The 23,154-nt window shown below is 39.2% G+C and overlaps 1 protein-coding gene across 1 annotated transcript in view; it reads left to right on the forward strand.

Annotated features, from left to right (window-relative positions):
* LOC306761315 (roundabout homolog 1-like) overlaps nt 1-23,154 on the forward strand; it is a gene marked incomplete at its 3' end in the record, with an annotated part of 64,580 nt that overhangs the window by 13,568 nt on the left and 27,858 nt on the right. The gene's annotated exons all lie outside the window — the stretch shown is intronic.

Raw genomic sequence — 23,154 nt, forward strand, 5'->3', positions numbered from 1 at the left:
GGTTTCAAATTGCCTGAGGCAGTTTATAAGCATCATAGTGTAGTTTGAATTAGGCATTGATTTTATATGTCAGTGTTGCTTGCAAAATACTTCTTCCCTTGTATTTTAGGATTTAATTTAGATGATTTTCTCACATCTAAATCCAGCTTGGCATAATGTGGGTGTGAAGGTATCTAGGTTAGTTTATCGACTGGGAGCAAAGCTTCTCCTGGCAGGTTTTGTATTTTCTCATGACAAATTCTCAGACTGATGAAAAGTGCATCATTTTGTGGGGTGTGTTCTTGGCCTTGAAGCAGAACTGGCTCATTGCAGGCTCACTAAAATTAATTGATAGCAAATGGTGTGAGCCAGGATTCGTAGTTGGATTGAGAACTGGGCTGATCAAAGAGTTTTTCTTCAAACTGCCGCTTTGTTTTAATCTAGATGTTCAAAACAGTGTTGTAACGATACATATTTTATGTCTTATGTCAATTTTGAGTTGGTACATCTTCTTTTCTCGATGTGCTTTAACCAAATATGTATATGACGAATATGCCAAGAGAAATGTCTTGCTAAAGGTCTTGTATCAAAATGTCAACAGAAAATAAATGGTACACAAACAGACACACACGCACACACACATGCACTTTTTTTGCCCCGCCTGTACTTTGAGTGTAAGAGGCCTCTCTGGATGAGTGGCTGTTTAATTGACAGCTGGCTCGCTAACTGTATCCCTTCACTGACAGATGAGGAAGTTTTTTGCTGTAACAGCCATTGGACATCTGCACATGTTGTCAGTTTTTCCTTGAGATTTTCTTGTTTTTTTTTTGTGTGGATATGGTGGTTGTGATGCAGAAGAGCCATCAGTCTGATGTCTACTCTGGCTGTCACTTATTTTCTCCCCACTCATGCAAAGTACCATTTATAAATACACTATGTCATTGTTGTTGTTGGTGTGCATTTATTTGACAGTAAGCATCTCTTTAAAGACAAACAAAAAATATAAATAAGCATAATTCAACTTAAAGCAGGGTAGGGGATCCTGGAAAAATGATTTAAGCAAGCTATATGTTGATGAAGGATCTCCTTCCCCACATTCTGGGGCCGACTACAGAGAATACCTGTTCCCCTTAGGTCTTGTCTTAGGCACCACAAGCTGGTACTAGACCTCAAAGCACACAGTAAAATGTAAATTTAAAGTCCATTTAAAGCTTTAAAAACAAACCACATCTTAAAAGGAATTCTAAAATGTACAGGAAGCCAGTGCACACACACTAAAATAGGAGCTATGTGTTCCCATTATCTGGCCCCAGTTAAAAATCATGCCGCAGAGTTCTGGTCTATTGAAAAAGGCAAATTGCGTATTTGCAGAGGCCTGCGTGAAGAGCATTACAGTAGTCCAGACAAGAAGAAATAAGGAGATTTCCCTTTTTTTCTTTTTTTTTTTTTTTTTTTAAAAATATAAAAGACGAAGGTGATGAAACTCCATTTTAAAAAGGGCATTAACCTGTTTGTCAAGTTTAAAATAGCCATCCATGATGAAGCCAAAGCTGGTGACTTTGGGAATACAAATTGTGTGCTTTGCACATAATGTTGCTAGTCAAACTGTGGTACTTGCTTTGTGCCTTTTAAAGTGGAGGTACAAAAAGTTGAGCTTGACATGTAATAATTTAATAATTTAGAACGGGTCGGTTAAAACAACTAAAGAGTGTTTTTTTCAAATCAAGCCTTTACTTATAAAGCGCTATTCCTGCCACAGGCAGCACAAAGTGTTTTACATGCTAAAAACAAATTATGCAAGCTATTACACTCCAAAGTAAGCAACACAGCAGTTTAAAAACACACTCATTATTGTCAGTCACACAGACATCCACACATGTACACACACAGAGCAGCAATTTTAAAACTGGGGTAATGTGTTCCCGTCGTCTGGTTCTTGACAGAACTCATGCCCTTGATTTTCAAATTAACTACAGGTCTGAAACACACTTTTTGGGAAGACCAGAGAGTAGGACATTGCAGTAATCTAATCTATTACAAATAAAAGCATGCATGAACACCTCCATGCTGGCAAGAGAGGGAAATGGTTGGACTCAGGCAATGTTTTTAAGATAAAATTTTGCCTTTGTGACATTTCTGCTGTGAGGAACACAATCCAACAGAGTCCAAAAGAACACCCAGGTTTCTCACACACTAAGAAGTATTGAAGGTATGTAGTTCTGATAAAATGGTCTCTCGAATGTCTTAAGGACCGATAATTTCAGTCCCGTCCGTTCCACAGGTGAGAAAATTTTGTTATTTTTGCGTGAGAGCATTTAGCTAATTGGCTGCAATCTGGGTGTTAAAGGGATTTGAAGCAATCTAACACAAAATTGGCCCTGGAAAACATCTCCTACCCTGCCTTTAAAAATCAAATTTGTTATTTTCCACCTTTATGTTGGGAGCACATTTACATCATATTTGCTCATCGTTCTAAGCAGTTACAATCAATGAACTATAAAGTCTGAAAAAAAACTGGTGGAAAAATATACAGAAAACATCATACATTTTTAAAAATTTCTTTTTATAGTTGTTTAGTTTTTCTTTTGGATTTTGCTAGTTTGAGAAGAAGCAACCAACCTCCACACCCTCTATATCTGCTGCTCTGTTGGCATTGATTATTTCAGACTAGAGGGATCCACTGTGGGAGAGTGAGTACACTATGAATGTACGGTATGTGTGCTAGTTTCACCGTTTGTAGCTCTGCTGCATGCTAAGGAGCCAAATATCCCTGGAGGTTTTTTTTTAATACAGGAGATACTGTTGCCCGACTCACATTGCCATGGGGGATGAAAGTACTGTTGGATTGAGAGGAGAAGAAATGGAGGATAGTGTAAAAGGATGAGAATATCCTCGGTTAACTTGCAGATATGTATGAAATCCTTTATGTTTGATTAGCCCTTTGACTCCTTAGTCCACTTACCCTTCTAGTTTAAGTTAATTGAATTGTGCCTCTTCAGGCAGTATTATGTTATGAGTACTATACTTGTGCTAGATCGTGTCAGGTGCAGTCATTTGTCTTTGTCATTTCAAATAAAAAATGTAGTTGACCCAAACAATCAAAACCACTTTCTGTGGTGTTGTTTCATGCAGCTTTTTTTTTTCAAGTTTTTCTTTTTCTTTAGAACATTTGATTTTACACAACTCAGTTTTGTTATGTCACAAGATCCAGTCTCTGTAAAGATGGGAGTTATGTGTTTCAAATGTCCATTTCAATGCTCAAAATGCTCTTCTAAGGCAGAAGCAAAAATCTGGTGTTACGGCAATACTTTTTAAAGTTGCAAAATGCTTCACAAATAATACAGGAATAACACATAGGTGCCATTTGCATGACTACATACAGTACATAGAAACACACCAGTTAAACATATGTCTAAGTCAAATATGTCTTATAAAAGAAAAAAGGAACAAGTAGAGGAGATTCACAACATTGTTACAAACTTTGGGAGCTAAATCCTGAAAGCTTGGTCACCTCTGGTTTAAGAATTGGAATTGGGGATGGATAATAGGCCTCGGTCTGAGGATCGAAAAGGCCAACCACTGGAACAGCGGCTCAACAGTTCTACTATATAAGCAGGAGTCAGTCCATGCAGGGTCTTACAAGTGAGAAATCAATTTTTTATTTGACTGGTGGCCAGTGAATGCAGTCTAGTCTTAAGGTGGTGAGGGGCTGTTGTCTAGTTTTTGTTAGCAGCCAGAAAATCAAAGTCTGCACCAGCATTTACAGGAGCTTGGCTGGAAGTAATGGTTTGATTCTTGCAATATTTTCTCAGTTGAAGGAAACAGGACAGAATGACCTTAGTGATGTACAGTTCGCAGTTCAAATATTGATTGAAGATTCCTGGATGCGGTCCTGATGTTGCCTGACAAGAGCTCAATAAAATGGCTGATCTTTAAAAACAAAACAAAAGAAAAAAAATAAATAAATAAACACACTTAGGGCCTTACAGTCAATATGGAATCTTATTGTGCAAGATGGGTTTTATAATTCATGGTACATCTGCAAACACGGTTATGTTGACTCTTTTCCTATAGCTAGTACGTCATGTTTATCCTCAGTAAAGGGTACTCGTGTACCCATAAAACTGCAGTTTCTTCCACTAACTCTTCTTGCCTCCCAGGGAACAATTCTTTAAGCTACAACAACTGGATTTGACACAAAAACTCTTTTCAAACGAATCGAATCGAATTAACCCTTAACAGCTGAATTGAAAGTGAACTCCTATCCATCTTAAACTGGTGAAGAAGATCCATTCTATCATTTTGTATCTACAAGTTGGTGCTTGTGTCTGCTCCTGTTAGATGCTGCAGTGCATCGATGTTTTATTTTTTAGGTATTACAGGGCTGCACTCCCTCCAGCTCAGATCAGAGCACACTCAATAGAGGTTGATGTGTCCACTGAGGTGTCTACATCACTTCTCCGAGCAGGGACTGACAATTATTTTGCAGGATCATTTGATGTGGAATTGAATATTGGTTTTACCCCTTCCCTTTGTAGACAAAATCCTGATGCTGGTGGGTGGGAATTAGAAATACATGCATACACTTAATGCATCCCCTCTGAGAAGGAGATACTGAAGAGCTACAACATGGCTAGGACACTAAAAACTGGTGCTTCCGCAAGGAAGAATTGAAGGAAGCTTCACACTCTCATGAACACACACAGTGGGGAATGTGCTGTACAATGTTTACATTATATCCAGTCTGCCATGTTTAACAGCCCTCCCTCTTCACTCCCATTTGGTTTCAGAACAGAACAACAAACTCTCACACAAACACACCAGGACTTTTAACAGCTTGTGCATGTTGGTCCGTATGCCTCAGTGGATGCTATTAAACATGGGCTACCTTCAGCACAGACACCTACTGAGCCTAATCAAGGGTTTCAGTCCCAGTAAAGCTCACTCTTCCTTGCCTTGTAAATTACTGAAAGGTACGTTGCCCTCCCACTTTCCATTCAAACCCCCAAGCAGTTGCATATTTATATCAAGCAGGGCAGAAGAAAACTGCGTCCAGCAACAAACCAATTAATTTGAACACATGCTGCCATATGAGACAGCGAGTGGAGATTAAGAAAGTAGAAGTCAGAGATGGCTGGACGAAAAAACATTGGTAGGATGTGGAACAGGGGTGTTTGTTGTCTTTTTGTGTGGGACTAAAGCAGAGACAATGTCACCTTGTATTCACCACGATTCTTTCTTCTATGTGAAGGACACATCTTTAAATGTTTTTTTTTTTTTTTTTTTTAAAATGTCCTCCCAATGCCTTCTTCTTGCTCCTGGGTGCTCCCTTTCTCATTTCCTGCAGTGTGAAGAGAGTCCTGAGTCTATGCAGAAGGAGACAGCTGGAGGGATTACAGAGGGCTAATTATAAAATATCTCTCCATAATTGCAGCAGATTACACTATTATTCATACAAAGCTTAGCTGCTTTAAATGCCTTAACCACCTTCACATTACATAGCATATATCAATATGCATTATTCAGTATTTATACAGCTGAAGCTAAATAGCATATTACAGTCCAAGTATCCATGGTAAGAGTAAAAAAAAAGCAAACCCTATTACCTTATTACAGCTCTTCTCTCAGTCCATAAGGCATCATTGATGACTCCATTAGGCTCATGCATTGAGGGTATTGTTGGGCAGAAATGAGGAAATGGCATGGTCCATTCAGGGAGTAGATCAATCAGTGAAGCTAATTCTAGTAGGAGTGCATAATTTGACTTTTAGGCTTGAGATGACAAATGGACACCTTAGTGGAGCGAGCCATTTGAACCACTACTAGAGCGTTATTGGTCTGAGAAGTGCTTTCTTTTCCTCAATGTGCTCAATTGCTTTAAATATCTGATAGTAACAGAAACCTTTGTGACATGCAAGGAAATTATATACTTTAGTGTTGTTTTGGAAATTTTCTTTACTGTTTTCCTTTAGATAAATGTAGGATACTGTTTGAAATAAGTCCTCATAATTCAACAAATAATCCAAAATGTGTGTGCGCCGAAGAACACCTTAAGGAGACAATGAATGGTGTATTAGAAAATGAAAATAGGCAAAGCATGCAAATTTGCGGATTAAAACTGGGTGGTTTCTGACATCACTCTGAAGTCAGAGAGAAACGTGCCATTTGGGGTTGGAATGAACGCGAGAAAGCAGCGCAAGTGTTCTGAAATCCCTTCATCCATCTGCGTTTCTCTGTTGCCAGGATGACAGTATGCTGTTTATCAACTTGGCTGCTTTTTAAAATAATCTATTTAGCGGTGGGTTCACTTTGCTCCCTCCTACCCCCTGCCCAGCAGACCAGCTGTCTCTGCACGCCTGGTGCAACAAGCCAACCTTAACGTTTTCTTTCCACAGCTTCGGAAACCAATTAAATTCACGGCAAAGAAATCACCTGATTATAAAGCTGCTCCATACCCCTCCCCACCATCTTTGTTTCCTTTCCGCTGTGTATTCATGTGTGCATCTGTGTTTGCATGCCACCAAGGGCAATGTTAAGAGCCGATCAGGTGGGAATGGGACATACTTGCTGCTTGCGTGTTTGCCTGTCTGTCTGCTAATCCATATGGGCGCAGCACTAATTAAATCCAGCAGCTCAACCATTCACACCACTGAATACTTGGCACTGAGCAAAAAAAAAAAAAAAAAAAAATCTGTTGGGGTTCTGTCAGGTAATATGACAAAACCAGCAGGGAGAGGTTTTATTTTTGGGGAGTGTATGATAATGTCAGCGAGAGAGAAAGAGGGTGTGATTTGTGCAGCAGGATGAGTTATGGAAAGAGAGCTGACCTGAAGAGAAAGAAGTCCTGATTATTAGGTGAGTGTGTGTTGATGTGGGAGTTTGATTTGCTGCTTATGATGTCGGTGTCTGTACATGAGACGAGTTTTATCAGCAGGGTTAATAGCAGAGGGGTCAACGTGTCTTGGGAGGCCTCCTCGTTGAGCCAACCCTGCTGGAGTCACTGGGACAAAGTCTGGCAGGCAGCTTGTCTCTGCAGAAGTGGGCGCCTCACTCAGCAATTTCCAGGCCTTATCAAATCTAAACAGTATAAATGTGAGTCTTCCCTCCCCCATGACCCCATTGCTCCCCAAAGCTTTTTCCAGCACCCCCTCTCTCTCCGCCAAGTAGAAGCCTATTACTGTGTTATAAGTGAGGTGGTTTTGGCTCCAGACTTATCCCCTTAGCGCACCCCTTCCATTTTGCTTTCCAGATTTGCTTAGCAGGAAATGCTGTTCGCTTTCTTTGTGTGTCCATGAGTGTAAGAACAATTGTCTGCATGGAATTTATAATTGTCTTCTTGATGTGTATTTCGCCACTAATTTCACAGCGAATTTGTTGATGTTTTTACACATTGTGTGACGGCATGCTTGATTAATCCACTGCTTGGGAGGGCTAATGTGTCGGTTTATTGGTGTTATGTTAACAGGATAAAGATTTATGGGGGGGTGGGGGGGGGGGGTAGGCCAGCATGTGTTTTGTGGTATACACAACACATAGATAAATAAATGGAAATTGCTTCCATTTGTCACTGTCCAGGCTTGGCTAGGATGCCATGTACCTGTGGAGCGTAGAGCCCAGCAGAGATGTGACAGTTTGTCCCTGTCAGTCCCTTATCGGGTCGTCTATCACATACATCCCTGTGAGCCCCCCTGCATGCACTACTACTCCTACAACAAGCAGCTCCCTCTTTCGCCATAGGAGAGAGCACAGCCCAGAGTCATTTCAGAGTTTGAGTCCCTGCTGTTAGCTCTAATACCTTTTTGAAAAAAGCAAAAGCAAAAAGCTTGTGATTGCTTGAAGTTTCTGCCATAACAGAGGGAAACACAAGCCTTGGAAACTGACTCCTGCTGCAAAGAAGAGCACATATTTTCCACCGAGGTGGAAATGATTTGGTCTTTTATCTGTGCATGCAATTCAGTTTCTTTTCCTCTGGTAAAGGAAAAGGTTCAGGAAAAGGTTCAGCAGAGCACATTTCATTGATAAACTGAGAATGATTGGCAGTGTAAGGATATATCTGCAGTCTTGCACTCAGCCTCCTAAAGGATTAGATTTATTCAAGAAAAATAACGTAAAACAAACTTTACGTTTGTGGAATTCATTCATTAATCATCTCCAACTCCAGTGCTTTTCTTTTTTTTTTTTAACCTTAACCAAGTGTCTTCCAGTTGCATTTCAATAAGTTGAATCATGTCTGGCTATTTTGTAGACAGTAATTAACAGCATCTTGCAATAAAATGATTATGATTAACACTTCATTATTTAAGAAAAAAAAAAAAAAAAAAAAGACATAATCCAGATGGCATTGTGTTTGTACCAAAACACATTACCTGGAAATTAGTGATATATTAGCATAGTTTCTAGCAGACAGGATTATTCATTAAAGCAGATTTTTTGTGGTTTCCTCAAGGATGCAAGTTATTGCAGAAACTATTAGCTAAAAATAAAAATCTTCTCATTCACTCAGTAAAATGCTGAGTCTACTAGAAAGAGAAGCAATTTGCTTGGAACAGAAAAGACCTGAGTAATTATCTTATTCAATAATAGCTTCCATGGTTGCATAGACTGGGGGGGGCGGGGGGTCAAACTTCAGCAGTTTGCAGAAGAGTATAATGAAAAAAATGTATAATTAGTATTTGTGAAAGATTGTATCAAATATTAAATATGCTGAACTGGAGTCTTACACAATGCTTTGGTGAGATGTTCAGCCAGCAGTTCTTTTCTGTTTATTTATTTTTTTTTACTTTTTTTTGCATATATGAAAGACAGATCGAGGGATGTTGAGGCAGAGACAGACATGAAGCCGCAGTGCAGTTGTGTGGTTTACTCTGGTATTCTGCTGACATGGGATCCATTAGGAGGGTTGGAGAGGGGGAGTTTAGGGTTGAAGATGGGGGTGGAGAATGCACAACATGACTGGTGGAGGAAAAAAAAAAAAAAAAGAAAGAGCTCAGGCCTAAAAAGTCAGGGAAGGAAAATCTTGCCTCGCTGAAAGACTTTACGGCAGGTTTGAAGTGGAGGAAAGGGGAAAAGAGACGGGGAGGAGCAAAAAAAAAAAAACCTTGAGAGATGGCGCATGGCTTGGAGGAAACAAAGGAGATGAGAGTAAGCAGAGATTGAAGTTGTGAGACAGGAAAACACAGGGGGCTATGAAAAGTGATGAGGGTGTGTTGCACATGCAGGAAAAGACAGAGATGAGAGGAGAGTCGGTGGGCGGCTGAATCAGCTTACTTTCCAGTGGTGAAGAATTACAGTTTCTTTGTGGAACCTGAAAGAAGAAAAAAAAAAAAAAAAAAGCAAAAGTTTGAAGTTTTCAACCTTTCATTGCAGCTAACTGTCAATACCGCGGCGTGGCGGTGGCATCTTCCGGATGACACACGCTGTTGTTGCGCCTCCCCAATTTACTCCTATCAGTTAGGTGAGTCACTGAATGATAATTGGATACTGAGTCAGGATGGGCGCATCTATTTCAACAGAGTTCATAAAGCAGGGTGTTTGTAGAGGCACACACACACACACACACACACTTACACATTCTTGGTAACCTTTGTAGTGCCCAAATCATACCCTCTTTCCCCATCATCACTGTAATCTCGTCACTGCCATGGAGACTGGAAACACCTGGAGGCTGTAGCGTCATACAGCACTCAGTCATCTTTACATGGAATCAAACACTGACAGGGGAATGTTTCAGGATGGGGCTGCAGCAGTGTTTGTGGTTGTGACTCACAGGAGAAACAAGGAGGTGGCGGGGGGGATGACAGGTTGTTGTATTAACAGTGTTTTCCAATATGCCTCATGTAATTATAGCTGCTTCTCGGGGACGCACCTCTCTCAATTTGCTCACTTCTCTGTGAGCATGATCACATGCAAATGTCCACTTTCCCAAACGGTGCCTCTGACCAAAACATCAAAGGGAATGAAGTATCAGAGACAAGGCGGGCGAAGTACCCGGTATCAATTTTTTTTCATATGATCAGGCTTTCCACCTTTCTTTGCATATCATTTCAAGCCTTCTGCTTTCCCCCCAATCCCCCCACCCCCCTCCCCATTCTGATGCATGGACTCTGATCGTCAGAAAGACAAATTAGCCAGTGGGCTGCTCTTTTAGCTGAGCTCTCTCTACAATAATCAATTTAAAGACGAGAGACAGAGAAGGCTAGAAAAACGTGAAATTATTCATCGGGGGTCTCTCAGTAGTAGCAGCAGAGTTGTGGCGGGGGTGGGGGGGATGGTACAGGCTACCTCGTCCACCATGTGAGATAATTAGGAAGAAGACCCACAAGCAAAAATATTGGAAGGTCTTTTGCCCAGCAGTGAGATGGGGGAAGGGGAGTGGGAGGGGGAAGAAAAAGGTGCAGAGTTATGGGGGGTTGTCGCTACTTTGAGCACAGTTGTTACGTTTGGAAATCATGAGATGGTGTTTAGTTTGTTGTCCCAGCAACAGACAGATACACAGGAGAGGATGGAGGACAGACAGCTGGGACTGGTGACAAGTGAAGGGGAAGTGCAAAGAGGAGGAGGAGGAGGAGAAAGAACTTTAGAAGAAGCCAGCTTAAGTGAAGCCACTCAGGGGAAATGTGTAGTTCAGGCACAGGAAAAATGAGCCGCACTCCGTCTTGTTTCGTTCCAATTAAGCAGGCTGAAGGCAGCTTCACCTGAGTCCTTCAGATCGTCTCCCCTCAATCTGTTTCCACTCTTCCTCGTTCAGCACTCGTGCAATATGTCAGCTGTAATTTTTGGATCTTTTAAACGTCTCCATGTGGACATATGTTTTTGCCTATCTGACTTTTCATTTACTCCGTCTGGATGACTTATGCACTTACCCTTAATGTGTTTATCTTGTGTTAATTACTTATATAATCTAGAATCCCACATTTACGCTATTCTTATCTATACGCTTCCCTCTGCTGCAGTAAGGGCCCAATTTCCCCAGAGGGATCATTAAAGTTTCATCTTTCACCCCTCATTCGTTTCTCTTCCCATTCACTCCTCCCTGGTGCAGTTCGGTCCAAACCAAACAAGCTTGCTGTTTTACCAGATTTCTGTTCCCGTTCCCTCTTTAAATCACTGGTCTTTAGCCTCTTCATGACTTATGGGTGGTTGTAAGTGCCAAATACTACTGTGCCAAAGCTATTTTATCATCTGAAAACGTGCATTTGTTGCCTTTCTGGAATAATTAGTGATTTTACATGGCTGTTTTTTTTTGTTTTTTTTTTACCCAAGTAGTGAATTAAGTAAAGAAAATAGAATGTTTTCAGTGTGGCCGAGTGACTGAATTGCAGTGCATATAAATAGAATATTTATTTTATATGTTGCTTTCCTTATATATATCCAGCAGTTGTGTGGAAACATCTTTAACTCATATGGCTTTGCTATCTCCACCTGCACTGTCAGCAACTTATTCCATCACAAAAATGTAATTTCCCCCAGCTGAAATAAAGCATTGTTGTGTATTTCTCTGCAGAATGCGGGTCTGTAAATCAGCATAATAGGGATTAGAAATATATTTCTATGGTCCTACATATTTGTATGAAAACAGCTCATAATTCTGCTTGGTATTTTTGAGTGATTTATGTTCTTCTTTTCCTCCATCGAGCTGGAGAGCGTTGCACATTTGCCCACACCCTCTTTCTCTCTTGGGCCATGAGTTGTCTCTCAGATTGATGACAAGGGAAAGACTCGGGCACCTCGGGGTACATTAAGATGCGGAACGCAACCGCAACCACGAGTGTGTGCGTGGTTGTGTACTTTTGTTAACACATAAGTCTGTGTGTTTTGGCACCTGCCTCACCTTAAAGCAAACAGTGACTGTTGAGTTGTCTAATTCCGAGCTGCACTCTCAGTACTGCTTTGTTTCTTTGTGTCTGTATCTCCGCTCCCTCCCATGCTTCTACAGTATGCATGTCTTTGTCTGGCTCACTTTTATTTTTTTTTTTGTTACAGTACTACCCTCCCCACTGCCAGCTCTTCCTGATCCTCCTTCTCTTCTCTGTTTGTGACCTGGGTGCACTCCTCTCTTGGAGCATCTCTCCTGGGTTTTGCACTTTATTATTTTTATCTTCATCCACCTTGTCTCTCTCTTTTTTTTTTTCTTTTTAACAAACAAAGCGCAGGTAGGAATTAGGGTAGATGCTCATTTATTCAAAGAGTGACCCAGTACATGAGACTTATGCTCTGTCTGCAGTGTGTAACTGCACATACCCTAAAGTTTGCCCCTCTTTTCCTTTTTTGTGTACAGTTCATGAAAGGTGCTTATTTAAAACTCAGCCTAGCCCATGGAGCTTTTCCAAACACCATTGTCGAGGTCATTCTATTCAAACAAAGGTTTCTCTGGGCCAATACTGCAAAACGTTTGTCTCAAGGTCTGACTAGTGTCTGCTTTCCAGTTCTTTTGTTTTGTCAGACAAAGCCGGCAGAGTCTTTCTCACAATCTCTGTCCTTCAGGGGGATTCATTAGCCCTATTAGTGGGAAAATCGACAAATGTGGGGTTTTTTTTTTGGTTTTTTTTTGTCAGGGCAAAAAAATTAATTGACATGTACGCACACACACACATATGTACGTACTTACACACGAGTCCCTTAGCTAACCATATTTTATCTACTCGTTAATGTTCCCAATTACTCTGTCAAACACTGCCAACATTTTGCAGCGTGGCACGCTTATTGAAATGGTAATGCAAGCATCTCAAAGTGAAAGTCTTTCATTCACTGGCTTCTAAGTGGATTTATTCATGACAATTTACTCTTCTCATGCAGGATTACACTAATGAGAGGGTTAAAGGGTGGTGTGTGTGTGTGTGTGGCTTCTCTGCTTTCCTGAGAAGGACTCTTGCCCTGGAGTGAAAGGGCTATGTTTCCACTGCCTCCAGTTCTCTTCATTATTCAGAAGAAGCGGACTTGATTCGGTTTTGTACCATTCCCTTTCTCACTGGTATGCATTTCCTGCTATCTGAAGGATTCAGGTGTTTGCTATTGCTGACTGTCTTATTTTGAAAGGGATTTAGTCTGATTCAAATCACAAACCAGGGTATACTCTCATTGTTCCAGTCTGCATACACGCTGCATGTAATTGCTGCGCAGATGGAAAAGGCTGGAGACGTAATAAAGCAATGCTTGTGTCATGGGACCAGATTGTAAACCATCTTCTTGCAGAAGGTCAGGTCTCAGTGGAGAGGTGTTGTGAGTATAGATTTAACTATATAGGTCATTGTGTTTTGAGTTCAACACAGCTGGTTTTGTCTGTCCTTTACTGCTGTTTCAGCCTACTACCATCAACACTCTTAAGTTAATCTCTTCATAGCTATATCTCATCAATGATTTCCAATCTAGCATTCTTTGTTTTATCCCGTGTTATAACCCAACAAAATCAAATCTTAGTTGCCTGGTATATAGAAACAACGGTTTATATGGGACTGGGGATTTTTTTTGCCTTTTTTTAAATAAAGTTTTGTATGAATTCCTAGGCTGGTGCTCATAGTAAAGCATATTCCGAATGAGCATAATAGTTCTCTGGAATAAGTGCATCAGGTCAAGAGTGCAACAAAGTGCAATCTTCTTAGACAATTGTACATGAAAACAGCAGAACTCTGCACACATTAACCTTTTAGAGTCAATCTTACAAAGCTTGCTTCAACATAAACTAGAACAAGCACTCCTTGTCCTAATAGACAAAATATGTGGAAAATGAAAAAAGGATGGTAACTGGATACCTGTAGTTTTCTATATTTCAGAGAAAGCTGCCTTTCCATATGTGCCCTGAGGACCGAAACACTGTTATGAATGCATTTGCACTTATTAAATGAACCAACCTACAATTTTAGGTCTGATTTACTTTCTCTTCATTTATTTTGCTGAATTGAAGCTTGATTTAATTAAAATAGAGAACCTAAACTGAATTAATTGAGAAAAATGCACTTAAAAGTAATTTGCTCATAGTATAATTTAAAAGATTGTGCATTTTCAGTGAATGCTTGGGAGGAAATAATACATTACAATGAATACTCATGCTGGTCCACATGTTTAACAAGTGGAGGGTATGTTTGCTTGCCCCCACACTGATACGACTTATAAATGAGATTAAAACCACAATATTGTGTAAAAAACTGGGTTTAACAAGCACCAATACACACCAAAACATTTATGAAGCATCACTCTATAATGAATGAATAAAAACATTACACTTACTCATAAAAAGCTTAACAAAAATGATCACTCTGGGCAACAGAAATGTCACGTGACGTTATTGCATCAAACTGCCATAAGTCTCACATTGCTCAACTATGATGAATGTTTCACAAAAGATTAAATAGCCACCTCCCAATTTGTTTATACAACAGAATTAATGGTTAATTGATAAATTTCAAGAGAAATTCTTTTCAATATGAAAGTTTGATGTCTTTTTTTATGACTTGAACTTGTTCTTTATGGATTCATCGTTTTTCAATCAATCCATAGATTGTTAAGGAAGGGCTCAGCAGCAGCACTGCTTTAATCCATGATCAAAAAATGAGTCATCTGAGTACTGCACCAAACACAACCGACAAATGTAGATATTTCTGTGACTTTATCATGACACTGCAATGCTTTGGACAAATAAGGGTACTAATGACATATTTTCTTGTGAGGATCATCTAAACAACCCTGCATGATTCAGCCCATTGGAAAGCACTGAGGTTGCACCTGCAACTCAACAGTAGATGGGTTTTATGATGTTGTCATGGATTCAATATGGTTTTTTTAAAGCATGTGAGTCATCCTAATAGTGAATGTCAACAGCTGCAAATATTAAGGTATTTACCTGTAATATTTACCTCATGGCACATTCATTGTCCACATGGGTGTGACTCTTGACATGTGTGGTTCCCAGGTTCTCAGTATAATCATTGTTTTTAGGATTATAACAGTTCTATACACAGTGGGAGTGTTTGGTGTAAATTGCATTATGTGGTAAAAATGAAAACTTGCATTACTGACTGATCTTGATAATTGTTTTGTGCTCTGAAGTACAAAAGCCTTACCACTGTGTGGGAATGACTTCACTAAGAACATCATATCTCAGAAACAAAAAGGCAAGTGTACATTACTTTTCTGAGTTTGTTAACACATGTAATCTTTCATGACTTGCTGCTTATACCGTGAGCCAAATAAAATGAACATATAAAGCTCTAATTTAAGGATTTCTTTTCTATATTGAGAGAAAACACAAATATTGCGCCTTTATGAGGAATTAGTTGAAGAAAACCACAACCACTTTTCCGTAACAGACAATTTTCCTCGCCCTATCAGAGCTGTTTAGCCTCCGTTTCACCCAGCTCTTCTGCCACCTCACTAATTCTCCTAATCTTCTTCGTGGCTGCCTGTCTTTTCGTATCTACTCTCTCCTTATTCTCAGCAATACTTTCCCTCTTATGGAGGGATAGGATGAGAGGAGAAGATTAAAATGGAGGTTACACAATCCTTTTAGCTGGTTTTAGTATCTGCCTCTCACGAATGATATGTTCTGCACGTACATCAACAGGATTATAGTGTCACAACTTCCAAAAAAAAACGCTGAACCAGTGCATCCATCCTTACACTCATGCTCATTGCACCATGGTACATGGGCCTCTTTTGACAGACAGCATGGCATCTCAATAAATGAAAAGTAATCCTGCTTCAGTCTTTTTCTTTTTCCAAACATACCATTTTTGTTCCGAGAAAAAAAAAAGGCACGATGACAAAACGTTTAACCCCATGAAAGCTGTCTAAAAGACAGAACTCCAGATGGCACAGGTAAACACTGATACATACTTGACAAAGTGTCCATCTTTAAAGCAGTGGTGCTCAAGTGTATTGGCAACCACACATTGAAAAAAAAAATATAAAAGGATAAATGTACAATATTCCCATAAATAACTAGAAACTGGGAAAAAAAAAAAAGTATTATTAAATAAAATTTGTTAAATTATAGATTTAGTGAGAGAGACACTGCTTTTGGTTGGAAAGAATAGTAATAAAAAAAAAAGAAAAAAAAAAAGCCGTCACTGCTGTAGTATGTACATAGATGTAGTTGTGGCTTATGCGTCCCAGTTTTGTAGACATTTATTTGAAGAAACAACAAAGTAGTTACTTTCCAGGCACATCAAGACATGGTAAGAAAACCATGTGGTTCCACAATTAGGACAATACTAAGAGAAACAAAACAGAATCCACAGGCTCCGTCTCTACCCACATGACTGCTCTTAAAAGACATTGTTCCTCCTTTAACTTAAATGCTTGACTAGATTAAACTGATTTAGTATTCAACATAAGATCCTAAATACAAAAGAGCAAAAATTAGCAAGAACAAATATCAATATGAGTTTGCCTTATACAAAGACAATTTAGGGTACTTTGCTGATGAGCAGTGGGCCAGAATACCTGTGAACAGGTGCAGATGTATTACTGAGTCACTGAAAACACCTGATTTCAATGATGACCTCAAAGCATTGCTCAATAAAATATTAGTTTTTGGGTCCCATCATTATATTTCTGTTAAACCGCAACTCAAAGAAATATCTGGATTTTCATATGTTTTCTTTTTTATCTTAATATATCAATTTAAATTAATTTCAGAGACATTCAATTTTTTTTCTTATTATCTAATGGGAAGGTGCCAGTAGTTGATCCCCTCTGTAGCTATATTCCACTATAGTCTGCTATTACTGCAGTTTGCTAAAACGGAAATGGGAAATGTGAAGAGTTAAAAGACCCAACAAATATTACAACTGGGAGCTTTAACCCAGTAAGTGAGCCACTGTGTTGAGCTAATTGGTTCGCCAACCATAAGCTAGATTTATTGCCTCGCATGCAGAAAAGTCTGTTAGCCTTGGGACTTCTTTGAGTAATGATTTATTTGAGGAAAATGAAATTCAAATAGGGGAGCTTGGGGAGGACAAGCAAGGAATTTTTGTTTCCTTTACGAGCACAACACACTGTCTTCTGGATGCTGTGTATTCTACAAATCTCAAGTGGCATAGTTATAAGTTTGAGCTTATGCACAAAGTCTAATTTGTATGTGCAAGACCTCCATTTTTATAAGATTTGCTTGGTTGCAGTCCATATTATCTTCCCGGCTTCAGAAGGTATGTGGAAAGGGTCATGGGGCCCACTGAACCTCCTGGTTTCTACGTTTGTTTGTGTCTCTTTGTTTGCTCTTTATATCTAACCAACTATTATAAATGAGCTACACGTATTGGTTTTCCTGTGGAGCAGCTGTTTTTCTTGCAGTTTTCTGTCTCTCCAGACTATATTTCTGAAAGAGCAAAAAGAGAAGGTGAAGGAGGAGGGGGTGTGGTGGATAGATCCAGAGAGTTAGGGGGTAGAAAGAGGTCAGGAGATAGATTGTGAGAAAAGTCACGGATTTCATATCTGCTGGGATCTGCTGAAAGCTGTATTTTTAAGGTTGGCTGTAGTTATTTGTTATATATTTTCAAGTCTGTGCTCCTGGATTTTTTGGTAAAAGAAGGCAGTTTCTTAGTTGGGAATGGTTAGATCAAAATTCAAATGACATATATAACTAACTAAATGAATTTGCACCACAACATATTGATGTTTACTATACATTGGCATCACTGCAATACTTATTTTATTTATTATATTTATGTATCTTATTGTGAAAATGTAAATATTGTGACCTGTTGGACAATATGAATTATCCCCTTGAGGATTAAGAAAAGATCCATCTGTCCATCTATCAATCTAACCATCTATCCAACTCTCTTTTTTTTGACTGGATTACCAAACACTGCATTCATTTTTTTTTTTTTTACATCAAATAATTCTTCAGCACAATTAAATAAAATACATAGACTGTTCATAACACATGCACACAGCCAGGATGATCCACTGGTTTGGAAACTTCCTTATTAAAATGTGAAATTCTGGATTTGTTCCATAGTCATAATGGTCTTGTAGGAGCTAGAAGTGTTGAGTGAAACTTGAGACAATTTTTAATTTTTTAAAAGTATTTTATTCATGTTTTTATGACTAATATTCAGCAAACTATTTGAACAATTTGTTTTTGCTTATGATTACATAATTTATGGGAGTTGATGTTTTATTTTTGGATGAAACTAAAAACACAACAAAAACTTTCCAAAAAGTTTTTATGAAAAACCTAGTTTTCCTTGAGATATTTTTGTCAAAGAATTACAACAAACATTTCCTTAAAGATCTGTGCTTATGATTTGTTTTTAAGCGCACATTGACATTTATTATGCACATTCCTGGAGCCATCATTACTTTACAGTGTCCCAAGGCTGAGAAACTATTTCATAAATTTGTCTTCCAGCCTGGAGCAGCATGTGACAACAATGTTTTGCTCCATGGCACAGCATCACATGGCAACAAGTGGAGATCAGTACATTGGCCATTTTAGATTTACTCCATGACCGATTCAGCAAAGAAACTTAAGAGGACACTATTGAAGAAAGCAAGGGGGGGGGGGGGGGAGAGCAACAGAGTCAAAATCTGACTGGTTTTAACTTGTTGGAGAGAGCTTAGAGAAGAGACATAATACAAAACAGATGTCAAATTAGTCTTCATTAGTTCCCACCAGTGTGTGAAAATCTGCCAATATTCAGTAGTGCCACTTTAATGGGGGCTTAGTAGTAAGTAGTATTGCACTTTAAAGGGGGACTTTATCAAAATCATATGTCAATGATAAAACAAACACAGAAACAAACAAAAAATAAATAAATAAAAACAAATTCTTTTTGTGTGCTGTTATATTATCCAAAAAAACCAACAAAAACAAACCTGTCGTGTAATCATCACTGCATCTAAGGCCAGTTGTTCCACTCGCAGGTGAAAACATACATAGAAGAATATTTGCTACTGACGCCTACCACACATTCACAGTTGTGGATGGTGGCTTGTAAGTAATTTCAATGCTCCTGTTATCACTAAACGTCATTAATTCTTACTCACTGCACCTTCAAAGCATTTCCACATAATCTAACATTGAATGACTTTATCGCTTTCTTAATAGGGATTATGTTAATTGGTATACATCAGTTGTTTATTGTGTGACATTAAATTCAAAACCCATTTAAGTTTTACACTTTTGGCAAAATGGAAGTCATCATTACTTGAGGTTATTTTTTTCTCACTGTAAGTATTGGTGCTGCGAACCAAAAGTCATCAGATCAGACGGTTTTGAAATCCTTTTCATTTTTCCATTTGACTTGATACTGCTAAGTAAAGGATTTTATCATGACAAACATTTTACAGAAAATACCAAACACTTTCCAATAAGTTGACCTCAGACCTTTTACTCAGACCGTTCACTCAAAATGTAGTTTTACCAAAGCGTAGCGTACAGGCTAGCTGCCTGCTAGCTTGATATGTGATTAGAAACTTGGAAACGTTGAGCTATTTACCTAATTCCAAATACAAAGTGAAGAGAAAGTTGTTCTCATTGAGAGAAGATCTTCATTATTATTCAAATTATTTTTTGGTTCCATAACAATACCTAAAATGACAAGTAGTAAGTAAGTAGTAAGTAGTCTAAGTAGTTTATATGTAGTCAACATTTTTTTGTAACAAATGTTTTTGAGACAGAAGGTTTTCAGATTTACTAATATTGCAACACAATCACAAATATAGACAATCAGATTCTGCCTGGCAAGGATCGGGAATGAGAAATTGTACAGATTGTTTTGCATGACAAAATAAAGGTTACGTGGGTCCACTATAACATTTTGAGAAGTATTGTTCTAGATGTGTTTTTTTTTTTCTTTTTTTAAAAAATGTATTCATTTAATTGATCTTGTGGTCAGAAACAGGTACCACTCTTTTTCTGCCCAGTTTATCCCTTTCATGGTCCCCACAATTTTTGTTTCCAAATCTGTTCCTGCTTTGACCAGATAAAGACAAAGCTGTTCAGTTTCAGTATCAGTGTTCTAGAGGCCGATTTAATGTCAACTTTAGCATTAACCTGTAAGATAGAATAACAGATTGAGTTGAGACATCCCCTTCCCCGTTTCAAAGTGGGTACAGTTCAAATAAATTTTACACAAGTTTTATGCAGTTTCCTATTTAACATCCCCTTTTCTATAACACCACACACCTGTTGTCAGTTTTCTGTCGACCCTCTGACTTACTCAGACTGACTAGCAAGTGATGGGGTCTCAATCAACCCTTATAATGAGAGTTCTTATACAACTTCCTGTAAAATGGCGTTTTACAGCTACAGAAAAAGAAAACAAATGAGTTTGCCTGTTTTGATTGGTAAAATTTCAGTTTTAATTATTCATAGCTAAGAATCATGAAAAGGTTTATTCATTGAGATTCCATGATGAAGCACTAGCTTATGCATCTGGGCTCAGACAGCCCTGGCCCAGTTTAACCCCTGCTCACACCTTATTGAGTAAGAGAAAAAGAGCTTTATGTTCTTCATTCTTTGAGCTTGCAGTGACTTACTCATTATGACATTCTTTCAGGCCATCCATTACAGTCTCCACAATTTGGATATTTTGAAGGTTCCAATCAATTATAACATAACTGAGCAAAAACACATCATGGCAATGACCTCAAAATGTCTGTCTTCAACGAAATGACAAAAAAACAACAACAACAACATTTTAACAGATTTTTAAACAAGCTGCATCTTATTTTATTCTACCACTACAATCTGTGATGAAGGCAGAAACATGCTGTTTAACTTTACACAAATTTGACACTAAACCATGAATGCCTCAGAGCAATGCTGCTTTTGACTTTGAGAGGTCAAAATAATCACTCTACTGAAATTTGTAACGCTGCGTAACGGCTTCGAATGCAATACAAAACAGGATCAGTCTACATTGTCATGATGAAATGTATCTCTGGCGGTCTTTTCCAGTGATGTAGTGTGATAGGGAATCTGTACGCGCCCCACCCTACTCCTATCTGTGGGGTATGATTGTATTCCTTTTTGGTCCAGTTGGACTCTGCAGAGAGGATTATTGGAGCTGGGCTGCAATAGGCCTTTCAAGCTGTGGCTCAGGCTCCAGAGGACTAACAACAAGTCAGACACTGTCAGATCCAGACTAGAGAGGCCAAGGGCTGATGCTTTGAAGTGGGCTGTGAGATTCTCATTTGGAGGGATCAGATGGAGGGAGAGAAGAAGACAGCGAGAGGTGCAAAGCTCCAGCTAAACAGGCAAGCAGGGTTGGTTTCAGAAGCTTTAGAGATAGGTATGACTGAAGCTAGAACCTTAGCTAGGAATTGCTTCGAAAAAGTGAAATTCACGTGTGCTAGATAAACAAGTGGGATTTGAGAACAACAAGAGAGGTGCAGATGAGAGGGAGAAACAGAAGGCAGGAAAACAGGATTGAAGTCAATGATTAAGTTTTTTTTTTTCATTCAACAAGAACATAGAAAGAAAATATTAAGCTTACTGAGAACAAATATAATAAAAAAATCAATTTGTGGAGCATGTCACCATTCTTCTATGTCCTTGTACAGTTTGCTTTTGCAAATGTCCCTGACTTAAGTAATTAAAGGCAAGACGGCAGTGTCAGCACTATCACGTCTAGAAAGTACAATGTCGGGATGTGTTTACATGTTAGGAGAAATTACATAAACTGTGTAGATGACAAGAAAAGACTGCAGGTAGAACTGAAGGCTGTCAGGAGAAGAATACAGTCTCAGGATAGCTTAGGTTTTAAGACTTAAAGTACTCTTGCTTTGTCTATACATGTATGTTTTTTTACTTGGGCACGCATGATTACCTGTAATAACTTAGTAAACAGATGCATTTCCCTCCTGAGAATATAGTTGTGCAAACAGATCTACATTTGGATGCTTACCCAGCACATTACAGTAAAAAGCAGACAACTTTTCCCTGTTCTCTTTTACTTACAAGAACATTCCTCATTAACAGTCACACGCCTCCTCTGCTTGTAATCCTTTCCTCTCCATTCATATTTCTTAAACTAACGCTAATGCTATCACCAAAGTATATCTTCAACAGAGGGGTTAGATGAAATAATCCAGGATTCAAATCTTACAGAAACTTTTGGGCCTCACACAATAGTAAAAGCAGATGTGTGACCTGATTGCTTTTGGAATGAGATGTTATCAATCAATCAATCAGCGTGCACGTAGACACTGTACACAGAATTCTGATGGTCTCAGTTTCTTCCTGTCTGAGGTAACCTCAACCATGTTTTTGTGTCCCCTGAGGATGGTCTTTTATCATGTGACATGGCGGTGTTAGCAGTGGTGGATTTGAGAAGGGGTAGGGGGGGTCGGGGGTGTGGAGAGGGGTTGTAAGACAGCTGGTTCCCATCAGCATGCAGTGAACTGCATTCGGCCACTTGCAGCTATGTTCGTCGGATCCGAACTTGCAGCAGAGTGAAACCCAAAGACATGCATAGGCTAAAATAGCTCCAATTAGAGGATTGTCTCAATTTGTTTTCTCATATCCTCGGTGATCGTAAAGCATCTCAGGCATCCCTGCTCAGTGTTATGTATAACCCCTTAACCAGAGGTGAATGGTTTGCTACCATCTGGGGGTGATTATGCTTTTTCCTCGTTTTGTTTCCTGTCTTTTCACCCCAGCCTGGCCTTTCTGAATTCTGCTGTTCTGCTAGCTCTGTCTTGGCGTAGCTCTCTTGGCTTGTACAGCACCCCCCCCCTCCTCCTGTAATCCAAGACTGGGAATGCTTAACAGCAGTCACTCATGCAGAGGCATCTGGGTTAGCACATGTTGTTCGCCTCATCAGGGGTAAAGAAATCTTCTCACTGGAGAAAAACCCCCACTTTTCCTGACTATGCATCAGTTCATTTTCTTATTCTGTCAGAATTTTGTAAATCATATTCCCATTTGGCATTATTTACTCGTGACCTGCTCCTCCTTGGGATGTTTGATGATTGAAGCTGGATAGTGACAGCATCCATGTACTGTTTCTGGTGGAGACAAAAAGGAGACGCCTCCAACCACCAGAATTCACACTCTTCTGGATTACATGCAAGTTTATTTCATCTCCCAGGCTGAAATTCTTGGCTTCTCGTTGAGTAAAGATGATGAACTGCTGTGGTAGCTTTCCGCTTCCTGCTACCGAGGACGTCTAGATCTCGCTATTCTGCTGAGCTTTATTGCAGTGCATCTACTTCTGCCTTACTGTCGGG

The sequence above is a fragment of the Telmatherina bonti genome (genome assembly GCF_933228915.1).
Source record: "Telmatherina bonti genome assembly, chromosome: 10".
Taxonomy (NCBI): domain Eukaryota; kingdom Metazoa; phylum Chordata; class Actinopteri; order Atheriniformes; family Telmatherinidae; genus Telmatherina; species Telmatherina bonti.